This window comes from Neofelis nebulosa, chromosome 3 (genome assembly GCF_028018385.1).
Source record: "Neofelis nebulosa isolate mNeoNeb1 chromosome 3, mNeoNeb1.pri, whole genome shotgun sequence".
Lineage (NCBI taxonomy): Eukaryota > Metazoa > Chordata > Mammalia > Carnivora > Felidae > Neofelis > Neofelis nebulosa.
Window position 1 is genome coordinate 51,577,054 of NC_080784.1, and position 17,983 is coordinate 51,595,036.

The 17,983-nt window shown below is 36.1% G+C and overlaps 1 protein-coding gene across 9 annotated transcripts in view; it reads left to right on the top strand.

Annotated features, from left to right (window-relative positions):
- The first annotated feature begins 54 nt into the window (after positions 1 to 54).
- Positions 55 to 17,983, top strand: part of HMBOX1 (homeobox containing 1) — a 184,665-nt gene continuing 166,736 nt past the window's right edge. For 6 of the 9 annotated variants that reach the window (XM_058720794.1, XM_058720795.1, XM_058720796.1 and 3 more), the window contains exon 1: positions 55 to 359. The gene's annotated coding sequence lies outside the window, so the exon portion shown is untranslated. The remainder of the gene's footprint in view (positions 360 to 17,983) is intronic. The other 3 variants (XM_058720797.1, XM_058720798.1, XM_058720799.1) reach the window with 2 other exon arrangements.

The window sequence follows — 17,983 nt, forward strand, 5'->3', positions numbered from 1 at the left end:
TCCGAGCTTTTACTCAAGGGAGGCAGGAACTACAACTCCCAGGGCCGCCTGGCTGCAGCAGGTGGGAGCGGGGCTGTTGATATCAATATGGCGGTTGTCAGCCAGACAAAGACAGTCAGTCTGATGTGATTGAGACAAGGGAGGTTTTCAGGGGGAGACTGGGAGATAGGGGCCTCCCCTCCCCCTTCTCCTCTTCCTGTGCCGGCCTCAACCCCTCCCCAGTCCCCTCCCGACTGGCGCCCCACGCGGAAGACACCCCTCCCCCTCCCGCTTTCCCCTCCTCCCTGCCTCAGCCTTTCGTACTGGGACGTTGGGGAGGGGGCTGTGCCGGGCGGAGAGAACTCAGCAAGGATTCTGAGGTGAGTCGAGCGGTTTTGAAGCCGGACTACCTCAAGTCTCTTTCCTCACTTCTTTCTCTTCACTTTTTTTGTTTTTTTGAGGGGTTTTGGGGAGAAAGTGAGTGGGCTGGGGATGGGTCTCTTAAGCGGCCCGATTGAGAAGAGGGAGGAAACGGGGCTTCCGAGTGGGTAACCCGAACGCAGGGTGTGGGGTGGGGCAGTTTGTGGGGGGCGATAACTGAAAGGCGTCGGCTGCTCCCCAACTCTTTTCTCCTGGTTTCCTCCACTGTGGGCGGAAGGTTTGAATCCTGGAGGTGGGGTCTCCTGTTTGGAGTTTGGGAAACTGTGAGGTGAATTTGAGGTGTGTGGATTTGTTTGGGGTTTATAAGTGTGTTTTAAACTGTGTGACGTGTACTTGTGTGATGTGTTAGTAACGAACAAATGTCTGTAGATACGAAGTTAGATAGCTGGAGTCATAGCTTTTAACTGGGCCTGGGCAGAGAAGCGTGCGTGAGGTCCCGAGTTCTGGACCTCTGGGCTGGCGACGTGGTGCGGGGTAACTGGGGTTAGCAACTCGTTTGTGTCCCATTGCCGGCTCACACTTCTCCCCGCCTCCGCCCCCTCCCCTGGACAAATCTCCACCTCAAACTCCGGGCTGAAGAATTTTAGAAATGAGGTGGTTTGGAGATGGATTTTTGCATCCTTAAGTCCATAGATAGGTGGGAAAGGAAAAGTGTTCTTAATATTTTATTCCGGAACCGTGTTTTGGTTACACTATTGGGGCTACTTTGAAAGGAGTCCTCCACCCACCCTCACCCCGAAACAGTAGGTAGATGTATCTTGTCGTCTTCACGTTAAATGAAATAAACATTACTTAAGGTTCGGGGGCGTGCTGTGGGGGTCTGGAGTGCTGACATGTGTATGCGTCTCTGTGTGTCTACTAAGGACATAGAATGACTGTTGTGTATCTTAAGATAGGGAGACTTATTTTCGTAGTAGGAAAAACTGTTGGAAATTATTTGGGGGCGGGGGGAGTAGCAGAAAAGCGCTGCTTGTATTTTTCTTCTACCCCACCCTGTTCTGTTTCGGATTTGTCTGAAAGCTCGTATGGAAGAGTGAGGAAGCATTGGGTGAGTGAAGGATGGAAAGCAGTTGACATGAAATATACTATACTGTGTAAAGTTGAATGGTGTAAAGTGATTGCTGCTTTTTACCCTGAAGCTTTAAGAAACCCTTATGTATCTAATAGGATAGAATGATGTGACTAGTTCATTTCTCTCGGATCCTTCAGGTATAGAAACCTCTGTCTTCCCTTCCCTTCTTCCTTCCCTTCTTCGTTGTTTCAGTCCTTCCTTTCTTTCTTGGCATGCTACATTTCTTTTCCTGGATGGACATGATGCCTCTTGTGCCTGTTTATTTAGTTTGTGCTAATATGATTGTGCTTTTTGTGGTTTTGCTATAAAATGCATCATTAGATGAAGAGGACTTGCATTTGTTTTTATTTTGCATTTATGCCACAGGTAATTGTCACATCAGGATTGAAGTGCTTTGCATTAAACTGATTTTAAAATTGCACAACTAAGTTGTTAGAGCTAGGTGAATTGGAATATTTGAATTCTGATTTTTTTTTCCTCAAGTTTAAAGTAGAGTTATAAAGGCAAGAGGATTGCAACATCTTTTTTTCTCACAGTCTTTAATATTTAATAACATTACACCAGGAGAATTTAAGACCGTATATTTTGTAGTTTTTTCAGTCCAAAATTGAAATTTTCACTAACCCTTCTGTGACAGGTGTGTGTGTGTGTGTGTGTGTGTGTGTGTGTGTGTAATGGACCTTTACATGACTAAAGGAATTGGCATACTTGCTCTTTTAACTGTTGAGACTTCAAAGCATTTACATATTTGGCTCCAAATTGATCAATTCTTGAACCTAAGAGTAAAGGACCTCAGATTCCATAAAAACTGAAAAGTCACATAGTTATAGTATGTGGTTTTATGGTATGTCTTATAACCTTAGATTTGAAATTTCTGCAGTTGATCATTCACACAGATAAGCTGACTATAAATATGAGGTAGTATGTATATTTAGATTGACCTGAATAGAAAAAAAACTTGTGTTTTTTAAATCTCAAATTTAGGCTATGTTGATACAAGGCTGAACCTTTGATTTGTTACAGACTAAGATTTCCACAATTTTTTGTTTTAATCTTCTATCTTAACCTGAAATATTACTTTGCCAAAACTGGAGGAAAATCCTGTATAATTATATAATAGAGTATACATTTGCTGAAAGATATCCTTTTAGATGTAGTTTTTAGATGTTAAGTACTTATTTTAGAAATAAAAAAGTCAAATGTTTAAGAGTTGGTAAAATTTTATCTTCCACCTTCCCTACCTCAGATTTTCTTTTTGTTTTCTTCCGTGGAAATGCAAAGTTACTTACTGGAAAAGCTTTCATTAAACTTTTCCTGACTAGTAGTCTGGTTGAAATCACTGAAGGTAAACCAAACCTATTCCTTGCATTTAGTGGAGGTGATTCTGTTGCATTTTAAGCACTGATCATTAAAATGATGTAAAGCCTTTACTGCAGGTTAAAACATAAAACACTGTCAGCGTGTGGAAGTCATATGGTTTATGAAAAAAGTAGAAAATCAGGGCATTGGTGCCTGTCCAGCTTAAAATTTCATCCCGTAACTGTGAAAGACACATTTATTTGAATATGATTGCTTCTAAAAATGTTGCCTGTATTATGGGAAGTTGAGAATCCAAACTGTTTTTAACCAATCTGTTGCTAGTTTAGTGTATTGCATATCATGAATACTGTGGTTGCAAATGTGCATCAGGGAGCCTTTAGAGGTCAGCTTTATGTTGAATGTCTTTGGTGGGGCTTCATTTTCACTGGTGTATGAACAGATTTCACTCTTCTTAGCACAAATCCATAGTTGAAGCATCACTAATAGTATTGGTAAATTATAAAATATATTGCAGCAAATCTCGTAAGTTAATCATTTTTAAAAAATAGAGGTAACCAGTTTATGGCTGTTTTTGTGCTACGAGTTGAAATGGCATTGCTTGTTTCAGTAGATGTTGAACACATTGGGGATACTTATACTAAGTTTGTTCATTTGGGGTCTTTTATATGTTATTTTCAGTCCATCCACTTTTATTTTTTTTTTTTAATTTTTTTTTCAACGTTTTTTATTTATTTTTGGGACAGAGAGAGACAGAGCATGAACGGGGAAGGGGCAGAGAGAGAGGGAGACACACAGAATTGGAAACAGGCTCCAGGCTCCGAGCCATCAGCCCAGAGCCTGACGCGGGGCTCGAACTCACAGACCGCGAGATCGTGACCTGGCTGAAGTCGGACGCTTAACCGACTGCGCCACCCAGGCGCCCAGTCCATCCACTTTTAAATGTTGCAGACAGCTTCTGTGTTTCTTGTAAAACCATGTTTGCTTTTTTGGTTCATTTCTTTGCAGCTCTTGCTTCTATTATTTTTGTCTGCAGATCTTTAAACTTGAAGTATTTCTCTTGGAAATTAGAAATTTACCCTAGGGTGTCATTTTTCATAAATGAAAGTTGGTGTACCACTCAGCCTTTTAAAAATGTGAACATTTATAGGTAAACTAGAAAGTGCTCAGTGAAAATGTGTTGAATTTGTTTGTTTTGAGAACCTGCTTTATTTAGTTTTTTTTGGCTTCCAGAGTTAATTTTGTAGCTCCCTTTGCTTTTTGGCTGGATTTTTCTCTTTAACTGCTGGGTTTTGCTTCTCAATTTAGTAGAACTTTAATTTATAAAAAAAATTGTCATGAGTGGAAATCACAGCTTGTCTAGAGTGTCATATAGCTATATTTACATATGCACTCACAATAAAGCACCATGTTTGTTTATATATGAAATTGGTGTATATTTGTGAGACATACAGCCTGTAAAAAAGGAATCTGAACCATAGATAACAGGAGGCTAAACAGTGGCTCACACTAGAAACCGGAGTAACTACCACCATATGCTGTCCACATGATAGGAACTATGGAGATTTTCAGCATCATTATAAAGCATTATTTTAACAGATCCTGCCAAAATCTGTTTCTCTCAAAATGGAAGCTATTGGTATTGAAATTTTTCTCAAAATAATATTAATTAGTAGGTGACTTAGATTCCTACGTGCAGCTGTCTCCCCACCTGACCCTTACAGGTCTTAGGGCCCAACATAACTAAAGATTTTTCTGATTATTTGAGGTATAACTTCTAGTTAGAGACTGTTTAAACTTAATCCAGTGCTTTAGATAACTTGCTTTTCCTGATCTTAGATGAAACAAGTTGGAAATTTACTATAACATGTCTTGGACACTTTCCAAGAGCATTTAGTTACTGGAAGTCTTTGGCTCTAGCATAGTTTTACCCTTACAATGGTAATAAGGTTGAAGTTACAGTAAGTTTTTCCAGTAGTTATTATAATTCTGATGCAGTACTTTACAGATCCTTGACTTGGGGTATAAGTAAGGATAGCAGTTTTTATTTTTGCTTTTTCATTTTTCAAAGGAGAAAAAACTATATTTAGCTTCGAAGTTATGAGTTATTTTACTTTTTTTGAATCTTAAAATAGGTGTCTATAGACCCTTCCTTATAAATGATCAGATGAATCTAATTTATTCAGAGGGCATTTAGGTTTTTTTACAACTTAGAATGCCAATTAGATAAGAATGTTTACTAAATTGCACATATTCTCAGTAGCTTCTCTGTATTTTATGTTCAGTGATAGTCTGCGTGTGGTTTATCAAAAACATTTAATAGCTCTCTTTACTGCATACATATTAAACAATTAGTGTGGCGTTGCCAAGGGGCAGTCATTTTAATGTATATAGTTACAGTTTTCAGAAAGGGGAAAGTCAAATGCTGTGGCTGTTGCTGAAATGAAGATGACCTGAGACTAAATTTATCTGCTTTAAGATTTTGATAAAGTAGTGGTGTGATTAAAATGTGAAGCTGTAGGGTGGGGCCTAGTCAGTCAAGACTTGAGTTATTCTGATTCTCCACATCCAATCATAGAATCAAGTTGATTTTATATCCTTTGTATCTATCGGTTCACTTTTCATTATATGCTATTCCCTCAATTCAGGCCTTTATCATTTCTGTCTTGCCACATCAGTCTCTTAACTAATCTTACTACTTTCACTATGTTTTCTTAGTCATTTTTCACTCCTACTGAGTGATCTTGCTAAAACAAAATGTGAATTTGATTGTTAGCCGTAACTTTGCCTGTAATCCTTCAGTGGCTCCCCAGCCTTTCAAATAAATCTAAACTGTCATTCCACCTGTGTCCGAGTCCTGGCTTTGCTAATTACTGGCTATGTGACTTTGGGTAAGTCATTTAATCTGTCTGTTCCTCATTTTCCTCATCTGTAGAATGGGGATAAACAGTCCACACTTTATAGGATTATTATTAGCCCTTAGAATGCTGTTAAGTCCCTAGAATACTTCAGGCATATCATAAATGTTAACTATTATTATTATCATGTTATTCCATGTATTTTGTGTTCTGGTTCCTCCCTTGTATTTTATCATTATCAACTCCAGACCCTATGCCTTTGCCATGCCAAACTACTGGTAGGCCAAACAGGCACTCTTTAGCATAGATAAGGAGGGTGGGGTACATTATTAGTCTGTAAGGGTTGCAATTGTTAGTAATGTCTTCAAAAGTAAGGAATTAATTGTGAACTTTAAAACCTATTGCTGTATAAAGAATGATAGTATATTCTGTTGCTTTGGCTTCTGTTTTTTCCTCTCTAAATAAAAGGCAGTATTAGATTATTGCCTAATTCAGACAATTTAAAGTTTATTTATTTTGCCTTGTTAATACATTTTTATGTTTCTAACATAGTTTCCCCCTTGCTAATCCAACCTATTCATTTTCTTACCTAACTTCATGAAAGCCCTTTAAATCTGTATAGTTTCTTTCACTTTTTTCCCCACACATCCAAATTCTTACTCTATTTCAGTTTTGTTTTGTTTTGTTTAACATGGCTATAGTGACAATTGAGTAGTTGCATTATGGGATTTGGAAGCTTCTTTGATAAACATCTGTTTTATTTACGTACTAATATTTATACTTGAGGTTGGGTGGCTAGTTTATTTCTACTGCTTCAGTTGATTTTCCAAAGTGGTAGATGATACACATATGGCAATTTATATTTGTGTCTCATTCCTCTCAAGGAGGAGAAAGAATGTTCTGTTTTTACCAAATTGAGACAAGGATAAATGTTACCCAAAACTATGGTATAGAGGCAGCAAGATGATAGCTAAGGTACCGATCCAGATAAAATGTAATTTTTGTAGGAGGCTAAATTATGACTGTAGTTTGCAGTCAGTCATTTAGCTGGGCATATACATTCATGGAACATAATTGTTCATCGTGGAGAACTTGAAAGTAGCTGTTCTGAATATTATCTTTATTTGGTTGAAAATCCATTTTCTGGAGTCAAAGATAGCCTATGTTTAGTTTTACATAGTAGCTGTTTAGAACCATTCAGGACAAGAATATTTGCTGTACACTCTGTTGTCTGAGGAAGACCTCTCTGAAAAGATGGCATGATGTTATTTATTTGAAATTCTGTATCCTCTTTTCCAATAAACTTTCATTTTCCTCCAAAGGTGGTAGGTCTAAAGGTTAAATAAAAATATTTTTTAGTTTTTTGCCTTCAAAAAAGTACTTTTCTTTTAGTAAAGTATAATAATTTAAAAATAAATCTATTACTTTTATTTCAATGCAACACAGCCATCATCCAACCTTGTCTTCCCTAAAACAAGGAATTACTTACAAGAGTACAAGTTATTGGTTACTTCCCATTTTAAGTTCCATTTTCTGAAATAGAATGTCTTAATTGACAGCATGTCAATTAAGTGAGTTCACTATGTTATTGACAATGTAAGTTTGTATGTATAAAAGATTAGGTCTCTACTTTCTGGTCAGCTAAATAGGCTATTTAGGTTAATTAAAAATATATATATATGGTATTTTTGCTACTAATTAAAATAATAAGTTGTTTGCTTATTCATTTATTTTGAATTATTATTCATTTTGAAATGTAGATTCACAGGACGTTGCAAAAATAGTAGAAAGGGCCCTATACCTTTCACCCAGTTTCCCCTAATGGTTACATCTTATGTAACTTTAGTGCAGTATTAAAATTGGGAAATTGATATTGGTACAGTGTATGTTTATAGTTCTATGCCATTTTATTATGTGTGGATTCTATAACCACCACCACAATCAGATACTATTCAAGAACTATTCTGTTGTTACAAAGATTAAGTCCCCTCTTAGTCATAAATTTTGTTTTGTCAAATATAACTAAGGAGAAGGACACCAATTAACCAATTATTGAATCAGTAATTTCACTCTTTTGCCTTTTGTAGTAGTTCAGAAATTCTTTTGGCACATCTTGAAATTTCTTATGGAAAATTCCAATGAGACTTGTGAGAATTTAAAAATTGGCAAGCTTTACTTAATTGAGGATTTATAATATTAATACCCATTAAACTTGTTAGTAAAAGTTAGTAACCTTGACATTTTTGGTAAAGTGAAAGTTTTAAATGAATTCAAGGCTTAAGTGATATATTTCTTGCCAGACTGGAAGTATGCTAGAATCTGTATAAGATAACCAAATTATAATTATTCTGATGTTAGTTTGGTCTTTAACAGTGTTAAAACAAACTTGCCAGATTAATTGATTGTGAGCTCATGTGGTAGTTTTATTTTGGATTTGTTCTAAGGGAACGCTCTTCAGAGAAAGTCAGTTCAAAGATTGTTTCCAGAGAAAGGATCTGTAGAGGAAAAAAAGGGTTCCAGATACTATTGTTAGTCTAGATACAAGAAAGGACTATCAGGTTAAAGGCTGGTTACAGGACTGACCTTTGCCTTCTCTTTATCAGTTGTGTAAATTAAGAAACCTGTCTTTAAAGATGAGGCTATTAATTTAATATACTACTAATTATCATAGACATCAGATAACAAAGATCTGCTTTAAACAGGCTAACAAAAGATTCTCAAACATGTTACCAGAAAAGATATATATCATTGTGGGCTTTTTCTCCTCTGAGTTTGAGACAGTTTTTTGTGCACAATGATAATTTCCTTTGAAAACATCAATTAAATTCTAATTTGTTTCATTGACAAGAATATGGCAAGTGTTGGTGGTACTTTCTCATAAGTCAGGTTCGTATTTAGAAAACTTTTTGGCTAACCTGAAGTTACACTTCCTGGTGCAATTTTTTTTTCCTCTTTGGATTTATCTGTTGCCAGCTTTTTATTTATCTCGGTGTATAATCTAAAAAAAATAGTATTTTAATCAGGGATTCTTTTGGCTTTAGAGGGAGGTTGTTATAGGGATCCAGCTGTTTGGGGTTATGCAAAAGGGAGATCTGTCAGGAATCTGAGAAGCTAGTCTATCTGCCTCTCATTCTGTGGATGTATGGTTTCTTGTCTTGCCTTCTCTTTTTATGTCTGCTTCATCAACCTTTTGTTACTTCTCCTTTCCACTTCTATTTGCCTTGCTGTATTTTTTCCACAGTTTATTTCTCCATGACTTTGACTTACAGGTGGATTTGGTTTGCCAGTGGTGCTGACTTGAACTGTTTTTTTCTTTTGACTAAAGCTTACATCTTAGTGGTGACTGTGCTTCTTTTATTTAGTTCAAGTGGCTAGAGAGAAATCTGAATGTATTGCATGACCATGAGTTAGATGTCAATTTGTATTTCATGACCTTGGGGATAGGACACAAGGGGAAGTTACCTTTTTATACAAGGCTAATGCTTTTGGTGCTCTGCATGAGGAGGATTCTCTTGTAGAGGTTGAACAGGGCACTCAGTTAAACATGTCAAGTATAGCAGCGCATGTTTAGGTACTCTGTGGGATATAAAGATTAGTTGGATTTAATCCTTTTCTTCAAAGATCAAATAATTTGCAGGAAATGGCAAAAGTCTTAGTGTAATTTAGTGTTAGCTTTTTATGTTCTTCACCTCAGGCAAACCAGAAAGATGACAAAGTAGAACTATGGAACTAGACAGGATTAAGGACAGAACCAGAGGTAACACTAGACATGGCTGTTCCATCTTAACAGTTTGAATCACAGATCTGCTAAAGTTTGAAAGTACATGAAGCTATTCTTTCAGGATCCTAGTTGCTGCTGTCAAGGTGGGTCCCCTGTTGACTAAAGAGGCTCTTTTTCCAGTTCTGCCTCTTATCAAGTAAACAGCCTGTTGGCTGTCATTTGCCCCATCATTGAGGTCAAGAGACATCTTAAAAGAACTCACTTTTTCAGAAACAGGAACACTGCTGTAGATATGGTCTATATGGTGACAACCATTTTCATTTCATGAAAGATGAAAACGTCTTTCATTCCTGACAAGCTTTTGTGCTAAATTAATACCCATTAAACTTTCTAGCAAAAGTTAGTAACAAAGATGGAACATTTGGGTCCCCTTACTCTAAAGGCAATAAATAGGCATTCATATGGTGAGTCTGTAGTAGTGAGCATTTTATTTTCTTCACTACAGATCTGACAACGTAAGAATTGACATACTGGGTCAATCCAGTGTCTAGTCAACAACATATGCTATATTTAACAGAGGATCCATGATGTCAGGGAAAGGAACTAGAGCTTTCTTCTCTCTGTGTCAGTATTGGAGTTGGTATGGATTTAAGAGCTAAAAACTCCAAAGCTAAAGTCTTGATTGTGTTAACCAAACCAAGACTGGGATTTTAGAATAAGTCAAGCATAGGCAATGAAATAATTTAGAAGATATGTGTCAGATTATATAAGCCATCGAAGATAAACGGTTGGCGAGTCCTAGAGTTCTAATACTTAGACAACACAGGAAGGCAGTACATCTCAACTCTTTGAAAAATAATTGCCTGGAAAATATATTAAGATTTTTGTTTTCTGGGGCGCCTGGGTGGCGCAGTCGGTTAAGCGTCCGACTTCAGCCAGGTCACGATCTCGCGGTCCGTGAGTTCGAGCCCCGCGTCAGGCTCTGGGCTGATGGCCCAGAGCCTGGAGCCTGTTTCCGATTCTGTGTCTCCCTCTCTCTCTGCCCCTCCCCCGTTCATGCTCTGTCTCTCTCTGTCCCAAAAATAAATAAAAAACATTGAAAAAAAAAAAAAAAAAAAAGATTTTTGTTTTCTGAGCTCCACCCCCAGATTTAAAAAATTTTAGTTGGGCCCAGGAATGTGTCCTTCGTAAATGCCAGGTAATTCTAATAAGATGGCCTTTGGAACTTTTGGAAAATGCACAGACATAACATAATACCTACTGAGAACTTACTATGTGCTTGGTTTTATGGTAGAATACTTAGTAATGTTAAATGTCTATACAACTTGAAATGTTTCCTCCCTGACATGTGCCTGCCTTATTTTAAATATCCATATCCATCCTCTATAACTGCTTATGCCACTAAATTGTGCCATGGGATGTGTTTTGGTTAATCGTGGCTGTTTTTCTAGATGTTATACTTAATGGTTAGTATTATACCCCAAATCATCTAGTCTTTTATGGTTATATCATCCATTCATTTTCTTTAACTTTTATATATTTAAAAAAATTTTTTTTAATGTCTACCTTTGAGAGAGAGACAGAGAGATGGTGTGAGTGGGTAAAGGGCAGAGAGAGAGAGACAAAGACCCAGAATCTGAACCAGGCCCCAGGCTCTGAGCTGTCAGCACAGAGCCTGACGTGGGGCTCAAACCCATATGACCTGAGCTGAAGTTGGATGCTCAACTGACTGAGCCACCCAGGCACCCCTTAAACTTTTATATTTTTATATACCAACTCTTAAGGCAATCCTTCCCCTGGTCCCTACTCCCACCCCCCTTTGGTCGATAAGTTCTCCCTTACCCTTGTTTTCTAAATCTATTAAGCAAGGTTTTTTTTTTTAATATATCTGCTTTGATATATCAACCATCTCATGAACCTTTACCCTCACAAAGTAATTTCTCACCTTTTTTTTCTTTCTTTCTTTCTTTTTTTTTTTTTAATGTCATCATTCTTCTCAGAGTCTTTTAATTAATCCTAGAATATTGAGCTGATTGAGAACATGGACTTGAGACTACCTAGGTGTAAATCTGACCTCCACACAACTTACTGTGTAACTTTGCATGAACCTTGCTGTATGTATCCATTTTTCTTTCTATAAATTGGAGATAAATAATTGTACCCATATCACAGGATTGTTGTGGGCTAATGAGGCAATATTTGTAAAGTGCTTAGGAGACTGGTTCCACAGATGAAGGCACACCTTATCATTTTACTATTAGTTGGCCTCTGCTTCTGTTTCTAAGGTATTTACTCTCCTGAATCATTAGAATTCTCATATGTTGCAAGTAATGTTTTTCTAGCTATTTTTGTTCGTTGATTTGTTTTTCTTCTCAGTTAACCTTTTGTAGGCTTTAATTGCATTTGATGCAAAATGCCTATTTCCTTTTAGTTAAAATTCTTTCTATCCAGATCTTCTCTCTTCCATCATCCTTTTACTTTCTTTTTAAAATTTATCTCTGGTCTTGAAGTTCCTGGACTTAAAACCTTTAAAACACCCCTTTAGTACTTTCCTTTTCATGCTTCTCTCCCTCCTCCCCCATCTAATTCATCAGCAATGTTCCACTGATTCTTTCACCATCACATCTCTTAGATCTTTTTACATCTATAGTTGCCATCCTCATCACTTCTTGCTGAGATGATTACAACAGTAAAACTGGCCTCTCTGCCTCTTCCCTACTTTATTCCATGGTGCACAGTACTGTTAGAATAATTTTCATCAAACACTTTTCATCAAGTCATTCAAGAAGTTGCTGTACCTTAGTTTGAATTGTGTTATATTCCAATTTTAATCCCCATGCTTTTTTTTTTTAAGGTTCTTTAACATTTTCTTTCCTCCCTTACTGATACTGTGTTTTCTTATTCCTAAAGATTTTTTCTCAATTACGTTCAAGTAAATTACCTTTCTTCCTGCTATATGTTTTCAGCCTTCATTTCTTGGTATTTTCTACTTTCTCCCACTTAATATCTTGTATATCCTTATCTTGCCAGTTAAAACCTTCTTAATAAAGCCCACTTAAAGCCTTTTCTCTCTGAGGAGGTACTTTCCGATGAACTCTGTCACACTTGGCCCAGTCATTTACTCCATATATAAGCTGTACATGTTGTGCACTCAGCTAATAGTATATATAATTTGAATTTACTTACAATGTGTATCACATTTTAAATATTCTAGTTTTCATTTTGTGTATGAATTAGATTCTAGCTGAAGTGTAAGTTCCTTCAATCTCTTATTGACTTATCCCTCTCTGCATTCTTTTTCCTTCCCCTTTAATTTTCAAAGTCCATTTATTCTTATTCATCTAATATTGATTACATATGATATATAAGACATAGGCCTAAACTCTAGGAAGCTCACAATTTGGATTTGATAAGATCAGAAAGAAGACTGAACCCAGAGGTACAGATTTCAATACTGCACCTGAGTTATTCTTGGTTCAGTAATTTCTCTGATCTACCCTCAAAAATAGTGATTAACACCAGGTAGATTGCCGAGTTTAGCTTCCTGACAAATACTTTTGGCTGTAGAATGCTGGTACCAATGATAGTGATTAAGAATGGTCAGTGTAGATGATATGTAAGAGTTTTAAGTTCCCTCTTTCCTGAGGATAAGCTCAGTTTTCCCCTCTTTTTGCCAGAACAGCAGGAGATATACGGACTTAGAATTGCAATTATAATGTTATTACATACAAAAGAATCCAAACAATGAAGAAGTATTTGTAAAATAATAAGTGTAGCTACCCTCTCCTCTTCCTAATATATTCTACCCCAGTGTTCTATTACTCATAACAAACCTCTTCAAAACAGTAGCTTAAAACAACAAAATGATTTTATTATTCTCTTACAGGGTTCTGGGGGTTTAGTTAAGTGATTCTTACTTGGGATTTCTTACCTGGAGTCATCTGAACTAGCTCACTCATGTGTCTGATGCCCAGGTTGGGAGAACTCAAAACAACTGAAGGCTGGTGGTTCTCCAGTATGGTGGCTTCAGGATAGGTGGACTTCCTACATGGTACCTCAGGGCTCCAAACTCAAGTGTTGCAGAGAGAAAGAAAGCTAGGCATATCACTTTTTATGACTTAGCCTTGGAAACCACACAATGTTACTTCCTCTGTATTCTGTTTATTGAGGCGGTCCTGCTGGCCTGCCTGGGTTCAAGAGCAGGGAATACAGAATCTTGATAGGAAGAGTGGCAAGGTTCTAGAAGAGCATGCATGAAGGAAATATTGTTATGCCAATTATGGAAAATGCAGAGGGATTGCATGGGATAAATGCTATTAGTAATTTGGTTTACTGTCAGATCTTTTTCTTTGCACGTACAAATTGTATTTCCAAATACCAACTTAAATAATTGTATCATATCCAACTTACATCTATTTAACAATATGTGATGGTGTCAGTACATAAAGACTCACCTTAAATTTTTGTACATCAAAATGAGTGAATCATACATAATTTGCTATTACAATGGTAGACATTTAAGCTTTCTGAAATTTATGCATGAGGAACCTCTCTTGACTGGTGTTGGATGGTCCTGCAGTAAATGTTGCAGTGAATAGAACCATGTAGTCAAAGATAATAAGCTTTCTCCTTATGCTGCTCTTCCAACCATCTGGAAGTTGTTTTTTAAATTTCTTTTGTTTCTTTTGCTGCTTCTGCCATCTTTTCCTGCCCTGACCTATTCAGTAATTCTTTGCTTCTGTTTTGATCTCAGAAAGGTTGTGCTAGAAATGGGAATATCATCATATATAAATTAAAGCTATCTTATTCACTTACTATCTTATCCACGTTGTGAAGTTAAGGGTAGTTTTTTTTTTTTTCTTCCTGTTATGTATAGAAAAGCCATCTTATATGACTTAATTTGAATTAGTAGTTGATCATTTATTCAAAAAAGTTGGTTATAGTAAAAATCATTAAAAACTAATTACTTTAATGAAAATATATACATATACATGTATTCATCAATTGTTTGATACAGGGCAGTAGTTCTCAGTTGGGATAATTTTACCCCCTAGAGATATTTGGCAATGTTTGGAGACATTTTTGATTGTCATAGCTGGGTGAGGGTGCTGTTGCCATTGTGGGTAGTAAAGAGGCTAGGGATATGCTGCTAAACATCTTTGAATTCAGAGGGCAGTATTGCACCACAATCTCCAAAGAATTTTCCAGTCCAAAATGTCCATAGTGCCAGGATCAAGAAACCTTGATCTAAGGTTAAGGGCTTTCTTTTCTTGGTATATGAATCCACAGATTGGCACTCTGCATTAGATTTTCATGCATATACTATACCCAAATGTATTATTTACGATTTCAAGTTTTGATTTCTTTAAAATGGAGAGAGACCTTGAAGACACTTACTTTATAATCTGTGAATCAAATCTTAATATTTTATTATTTTCCCCAAGTTTTTTATGGTAGTCTCACCCACACCCAACTCAATAGCATTTTCTTTTTTAGAATTTTCTTTAATGTTTATTTTATTTATTTTTGAGAGAGATTGTGTGTGCAAGCAGGGGAGGGGCAGAGACGGAGAGGGAGACACAGAATCTGAAGCAGGCTCCAGGCTCTAAGCTGTCAGCACAGAGCCTGGTGTGGGGCTCAAACTCATGAACTGTGAGATCATGACCTGAGCTGAAATTGGACCCCTAACTGACTGAGCCACCCAGGTTCCCCAGTATTTTCTTTTTTAAAGTAAATCATCTATTATACCAAAATATTCCATCTGTTTTTTTCTACTTAGTTTTCATAGAAACAATTCTTCATACTCCTATTTTGTTGGTTTTAGATGATAGATAATTAAATCCCACAATTGCAAGAATACTTGATGTATTCCTGTGAGGGATACAAACCAACCTACTCTTGGTTGGCACAAAGAAGAGTGTATGAGGTAGATGCCATTAGCATCCCGTATCTGGTTTAAAAGGGGAATTTGGATTGCATTGATTGGTTGTGATGGTTGGTTAAGTGGAGGTTGGCTAAGAGCTTCTACATGAACAGTAAGGAACTGAGAAATTTTTGTTGTTAAAAAGAATTGTTCTCAAAGTAAGTTCATTGAAAACCATTTCTTAAATAAATGAACAAGTCCAAAACAAACCATACACACGTGGAAAGCAAACACAAACAAAAAAAGTACAAGCATAAGACAGTGTTATATTACAATTGAGTTTTGTCTTACTCCAAACTGGTAGAATTTGTGAGGATATCATGGAGGATAAAGGACAGAGGCAATACCAGTGGTGGCCTTCAAAAGAGAATAATGATCTTCACTCTTGATGTACGTGCTTTGGAACTTAGCAATTTTAGGTATTTGTGATTATCAGGAAGCCATTTCTATCTAAAAATTAATAAATTGCTGGGTTCCAATCCCTTCCATGAAGCATATTTTTGTGTGTGCTTCAAAGACTATTATCAGCTGGCTATATCCTATTTACCAACTCTGTTTTAAGCAGGTTAACTTCCATGATTGTCTTGTACTTCTGGATTACCTTTATCTGGACCTTTGCATAATAAACCCCATCAGCCAGTTTCCTGCTTTTTACCAAAACATTTTTTATACTTCTTTAAAATACTTAAAGTCAGAATCTCAATTTTCACTAAATAATTGGTTCTAACACATTTTCAATCGTATTACTAGCACATTTTTTAGTTTTGATTATATGAATTTTCATAATATATGCATACTTTTGGCTACGTGAATTTGTGCAAGCTGATTTATTGCCTAATAAAGTGGTGTTACTTAGAATTTCATCAGAGATTAATCAGAGAAATCCAGAAACTGGCATTTTAGATACCCAGTGAATTATCTAATAACTAGTATCCAGTGGGAAATAGAACCTGAATTAAATGGTTGCTCCTTTCAGAGCTAGAAGATTAAGCTCAATTAGAATAGAATTGTTAAAGTTGTTAATTACTATTTGTGTAGTTATTGGGGGAACATATTACCTCTTTTTCCCTGCACTTTCTCTTAATGGTGTTTTTTGTTTTGTTTTTGTTTTTGTTTTTTAAATCTAGAGAAACAGTGAGAGAAGGATAAGAGATTACTTAGAGCATCATGGCTGGGTTAACTCTTAATGAGATTTTTAAAAATAATCATTTCTCTTAAGCTTTTATGAAAACAAAATTTATTGCATAGAAAACTATTTTATTTGTGTATTTTTGTAGTTGTCTTACATGACATTTATAAAATATATTACATTTATGAAATACTCATGTGAACATTTTTTTTACTTTGTATTTCCATTTCCACTCCCCTTTTGTTTTTTTAAAAAGTTTATTTATTTATTTTGAGAGAGACAGAGTGTGAGTGGGAGAGGGGCAGAGAGAAGAGAGGGAGAGAGAGAATCTCAAGCAGGCTCCGTGCATGGTCAGCGTGCAGAGCCTGATGTGGGGCTCAAACCCATGAAATCATGAGATCATGACCCAAGCTGAGATCAAGAGTTGGTCGCTTAACTGACTGAGCCACCCAGGCATACCCCTCTGCCTTTTCAAGCCTAATAGTATAAGTAGAGATTCTTAGGAAAAACTTTTTGAAAAGGATGTTTTGAACAGATTATCAAACTAATAATTCCTGATGTATCAAGATAATAAATTTTAAGTCAAACATATTTTAAATGTTATCAGAATTATGTGGAAAATAATTAAATGGGAATTTTGAGACAGAAAAATTAATTTCTTTTAAATGAAAGATTATTTTCCAAATGAACCATCTATGCAGGATTCAGTTTAGAAGAGGCACAGTAAATATTTTAAGGCAGTTTATTGAATATGTGTCATGATGATTTTTCCATTGTTGGTACTTCTATCAACAAGTTTTAATGCAGAATCCTTGAAAGGAAAGGACCAAAAATAATCTGGTTTATCAGTTGTGTCCAATAAGGAAATGAAGGGAGAAAAATGTTCTTGTCTTAAGTCTTATTGCCAGGGTAGAACCCAGGTCACTTATCTTCTCATTTGACATTCTCTCTATTGTACTACATGTTAGAAAAGGCAACCAAAACTTTCTAATTCATTGTGCTCAAATTCTGTAAATTTGTGATGGACATTTAGGGAATTTGAATAACTTCCTTTTTATAGATTTTTAACAGTGATTCATTCAGTTTATGTCTCTTTTGTTTACATTATTTATTATATAGTAAACATCATCTAAACAATCCTATACAAGTAGTATAAAAATGATTTATACAGTTAGTGATTTCTTATATGCCTGTGCACCTGACTGTATGTCATAGGAGGCCTATAGGCTACTCAGCATCTTTGAGGGATCTTAGCTTCTCTTCTACTTTTGTTTTGAGTTGTCTAACCATTTGTTGACCTTCACATTATACCCCTCTCCTAGAGATCTCCTAAGTAACGTATGTATGCTTGGTCTTTGTATTACCTGATTTAATTTATTGATACAGTTTGGAACATCATGTGTATAATGTCTAGTTAATGGTTTATGCTGATTGAAATATAATTTTTTGCATTAATTTCCAAATGAATATAGGAACTGTGGTTTGGTTTGGTTTGTACTTTTATTTTAAAATGAAAATATAATCAGCTTGCCTTGTTTTGATT